Raw genomic sequence first — 6,001 nt, 5'->3', positions numbered from 1 at the left:
CAGTTTCCCGACTTTTACAGTGAGTAGATGCCAGAACAGTGTGGGTCGAGAGTTGAACTCGGGACCAGAGATATAGTGTCTCACAACACAACCTCTTAAAATGTGAAACATCACTAAATTTAAATAATGCTCATAGAGCATTATTTAGAATTATGAGAATTACAAGATGTATATGTCCCGGCTCACCATCGGAGACGTACTCTACCAAAAGGGACAAGATGGTTCCTCAGTAAAGAGCAGCAAGAGAGGGAGAAGCAGCCCTGCAGATCCAATTTCAAGTTGGGTACCAGCTTGAGTTTGGCACAAACTGCTAAACAAGCGGGCAGGTAGTTTGCAAGTGTTGACAGCCAATCAAAACTCTCCAACAGCGAGCCAAATATTATAAGTCAAATAAACAATATTAAGCATGAAATTTTAATTTTAGATATTAATGAAAACATCAGCGATTTAAAATTATATGAAAAGACAATATATACATTTTTTTACTGCGTCCTTACTCTGAGGTCGCAACAGTCATCATGAGCACCACCACCATTGTCATTGTCATCATGAGCACCACCACTATCACTGTCATCATGAGCACCACCACCATTGTCATTGTCATCATGAGCACCACCACTATCACTGTCATCATGAGCACCACCACCATTGTCATTGTCATCATGAGCACCACCACTACTATCACTGTCATCATGAGCACCACCACTACTATCACTGTCATCATAAACACCATCACAATCATTTTCATCATGAACATCACTATCATTGTCATCATGAGCACCACCACTATCACTGTCATCATAAACACCACCACCACAATCATTGTCATCATGAGCACGATTATCATTGTCATCATGAGCACCACCACCACTATCACTGTCATCATGAGCACCACCACCATTGTCATTGTCATCATGAGAACCACCACTACCACCATCATCGTCTCTCTGTCACCACCATTCTCTCCCGCCGCCGCTGTGCTGTATGCAGTATACATTACCTTTCCCGATTACTGTCGTAGTCGGGAAATTAAAATTGCTGAATTCAGTTTCAGTAATATGGGAGTTTTATGCCTTTTGTGTAGATCTGCTGAAGATTCACAGTTATGGTCGTTTTTGGCCTCCTTCAAGCAAGCTGTCTGATTACCTCGAAGGTCCAGAAGTTAGCTGTCAGTTATATTCTAAGCCGAGTCAATCTGAGCATGAACCAAGCACTAACAAACACACACACTTAAACACTTACATTACTCTTACACTTATGAGTACGCCTCATCACAGCAACGTACCGGATGGTATACAGTATATTCAAAAGAGTATTATAGTGCACTAAATATTATCTGAAGTACAAAATAACTATGATATATAAGTATAATAAGTTATGCTCCAAGAGTTGTGTAAAAACTTGTCTCCTTATATTCAAGTTATATTAACTGTAATTATTACCACCAAGACATATTTGTTATTAAAAATCACAACTTTTATTTGGTCGGTTTGTGTTCATCCAGTTGCAGTGTAAAAGATATATGAGAAACCACTTGATTTACGGGATAACTGGACGAACTCTTACAAAACCAAGAACATGTTCGATACTAGAAGGGGATCAATAAATTGACCTTCTATTATTCTCTGCAGATACCTTCACTTAATACATATCGCATTTTCTAACCACCACCACACCACCACCGTCATCACCACCAACGCCACCACCACCGTCACCACCACCGTCATCACCACCACTGTCATCACCACCACTGTCACCACCACTGTCATCACCACCACTGTCATCACCACCACTGTCATCACCACTACCACCACCGTCATCACCACCACCACTACCGTCATCACCACCACTACCGTCATCATCACCACCACTACCGTCATCATCACCACCACCACCACCACCACTACCGTCATCATCACCACCACCGTCATCACCACTACCACCACCGTCATCACCACCACCACCACCGTCATCACCACCACCACTACCGTCATCACGACCACCACCGTCATCACCACCATCACCACCACCGTCATCAACCACCACCACTACCGTCATCATCATCATCACCACCACCGGCATTACCACCACCACTGTCATCACCATCACCACCACCACCGTCATCGCCACCACAGCCGTCATCACCACCACCGTCATCACCATCACCGTCATCACCACCACTGTCATCACCACTACCACCACACCACCGTCATCACCACCACTACCGTCATCATCACCACCGCCGTCATCATCACCACCACCGTCATCATCACTACCGTCATCACCACCACCACCGTCATCACCACCACCACGACCGTCATCACCACGACCGTCATCACCACCACCGTCATCACCATCACCACCACTACCGTCATCACCACCACCGTCATCACCACTACCGTCATCACCACCACCGTCATCACCACTACCGTCATCATCACCACCACCACCGTCATCACCACCACCACTACCGTCATCACCACCACCGTCATCACCACCACCACCGTCATCACCACCACAACCACCACCACCATCGTCATCACCACCATTACCACCACCGTCATCACCACCACCACCACTACCGTCATCATCACCACCACCACTACCGTCATCACCATCGTCATCACCACCGTCATCACCGTCATCACCACCGTCATCACCACCACCACCACCACCGTCATCACCACCATCACTACCGTCATCACCACCACCACTACCGTAATCACCACCACCGTCATCACCACCACCACCGTCATCACCACAACCACCACCACCACCGTCATCACCACCACCACTGAATAATGACACGGTTAAAGTAATAACAAGAGCATATTAAAAATTAATTACAAGTGTGTGATCTCACCAGCACCACCATCAACCAAACAATGACTTGACTTATAACAATTATTTCATTCTGAGGTGGCAGAGGGAGGGAGGGAGGGAGGGAGGGAGGGAGGGAAAGAGGGAGGGAGCAGATATAGAAGAGGGAGAGACAGAGACAGAGATGAACGAGAATTTTAGGAGGTAATCGAAGTAGGAAGTGAGAGAGGGAGGGGATAATTGCCAATGGTGGAAAGGGAGAGAACGAGAAGGGAGAAGATACGAAGAAGAGAGGGGAAAGAAGTGAGATGTGATGAGAATAGAGAATAGAAATATATAAATAGGGAGAAAAGAGTAACAACAAACATTGAAGGAATGGAAAGAGAAATTGGGAAATAAGAAGGAAGAGGGAAAAGCAGGAGCAGGCGGAGTCACCAGTGGAAAAATCCACTAGTGGAAGTAGGTCATGTTTGTAGGTTAGACAACTGTCTCATTCTTCAACTTGTTGGTTTTCTAAACCATTACATTTGTCAGACACAGCAACATCTTGATAGTTGTAATACAGGAAATTCCTCAACACTTGTCTAACTTATGACCTACTTCCACTAGTAGATTTTTTTCACTGGTGACGCCGCCTCCAGCTGCTTCAACTCACCTGCTGCAGTATGTAAGTCAATTCTCCGAGTATATGCTGTACATTGCTGAAGATTGATGGACTGAACACATCAACACCAGGCTGAGGGATTGATTACCTCAAACTCCTCATCTTCCACCGTTCTTCTCTATATTGGACTGAACAAGCCACTGGCTGGCGAAACGTTTCCACAATAAAGATTCCTTACCGTTACTTATTGCCTTCTGTCACTGAGATGTTGCTTGACCCACTGCAGTAATCTCATTTTTAATTATTCTTCTTCCTCTTATTTCTGGACTTCTCTCTGCAGTGGCATTATATTAAATTATATATATATATATATATATATATATATATATATATATATATATATATATATATATATATATATATATATATATATATATACACCATGAAGATGTACTTCACTCAACCTTGTCATTCTTGTTTTATCTTAACGACTCTGTCACAGAATCCCATCAAATTAGTACAACATGATTTTCCATCCTTAAAACCTTGCTGCTTTCCCGAAAAGATTTTTTTCCATCCAAGTGTTCCTATATGCTTGTCCGTGCTGTTTTCTTCAGAACTTTTGACAGTTTGTATGTTAAGAGACCCTGGCCTGTAATCCAGTGTATTTGTGTGTGTGTGTGTGTGTGTGTGTGTGTGATCAGTTTTGCTAGCAGCCTAAAGGAACAATTAAGTATTAGACACGGCCAGTTCTAATGTCTGTTTAATAAACCTGTTCTAAATGGTTTCCAGATCCCCTTGTGTGATTAAACCGGCACGTCCCCAGCACATCCCCGGCGCGACCCTAGCACATCCCCAGCAAGACCCTAGCCCATCCCCAGTACGACCCCAACACATTCGCAGCACGACCCTATCACATTACCAACACGACAATAACACATCCCCAGCACGACCCTATAACATCCCTAACACATCCCCAGCACATCTTCAGCAATGTACTCAAGATCCATAGTTATTCTTATGACATGAAATTTTTCACATAATAATAATAATTATTATTACAATGATAATATTGGACAACAACAACAAAATAGCTGCCATAGATATTTGAAGGTATTTTGGTGTTGCTGAATAGGCGGAATAGGTGGGAAAATAGGCAGAGGAAAATTTTAAACTTGGGTGTGTTTATGGTGTGGACAGAGTCGATAAACTACCACGACGATTGTTTTCTGTATGATAAATAACATTATTTGGAGTCAGCAAGGAGACCTGTGCCACACAGTGACGACGTTCCCATACCAATGTTTACAACACTACCTGACCTTCCATTGTTAGATGTTGAAGAAACTCAGGGTTTAGGATGTAACACAAGTGATAACAGTGGAAGTGAATATGAAGAAAGTATTTCAACACTCCAGCAGTTCTCCCAAGAAGAACTCAATGATCTGATACATGACTTCAGTCTGTTAAAACAAACATATGAACTTTTAGCATTCAGACTACAAGAATAGAATTGTCTACAAGAAGAAGTTAAAATAACAGCTTATCAGCCAAGAAAGGTTGAACTCCTTCCTTACTTCAACCAAGATGTAGAACTTGTATACAACAATAACATCCCTGAACTTCTTCTTCGAATGGCACTTGAATATCGACCATGAGATTGACGACTGTTTACTGACAGCTCCATTAGAAGCTTGAAATATGTTATTGCACCAGTGTGTATCTCTTCCAATTGTTCACTCAACAGCTCCATTAGAAGCTTGAAATATGTGTTATTGCACCAGTATGTATCTCTTCCAATTGTTCACTCAACAGCTCCATTAGAAGCTTGAATTATGTGTTATTGCACCAGTATGTATCTCTTCCAATTGTTCACTCAACAGTTCCATTAGAAGCTTGAAATATGTTATTGCACCAGTATGTATCTCTTCCAATTGTTCACTCAACAGCTCCATTAGAAGCTTGAAATATGTTATTGCACCAGTATGTATCTCTTCCAATTGTTCACTCAACAGCTCCATTAGAAGCTTGAAATATGTTATTGCACCAGTGTGTATCTCTTCCAATTGTTCACTCAACAGCTCCATTAGAAGCTTGAAATATGTGTTATTGCACCAGTATGTATCTCTTCCAATTGTTCACTCAACAGCTCCATTAGAAGCTTGAATTATGTGTTATTGCACCAGTATGTATCTCTTCCAATTGTTCACTCAACAGTTCCATTAGAAGCTTGAAATATGTTATTGCACCAGTATGTATCTCTTCCAATTGTTCACTCAACAGCTCCATTAGAAGCTTGAAATATGTTATTGCACCAGTATGTATCTCTTCCAATTGTTCACTCAACAGCTCCATTAGAAGCTTGAAATATGTTATTGCACCAGTGTGTATCTCTTCCAATTGTTCACTCAACAGCTCCATTAGAAGCTTGAAATATGTTATTGCACCAGTGTGTATCTCTTCCAATTGTTCACTCAACAGCTCCATTAGAAGCTTGAAATATGTTATTGCACCAGTGTGTATCTCTTCCAATTGTTCACTCAACAGCTCCATTAGAAGCTTGAAATATGTTATTGC

This window comes from Cherax quadricarinatus, chromosome 37, assembly GCF_038502225.1.
Source record: "Cherax quadricarinatus isolate ZL_2023a chromosome 37, ASM3850222v1, whole genome shotgun sequence".
In the NCBI taxonomy this organism is placed as follows: Eukaryota; Metazoa; Arthropoda; class Malacostraca; order Decapoda; family Parastacidae; genus Cherax; species Cherax quadricarinatus.
Note: the sequence above shows the minus strand (reverse complement) of the source record.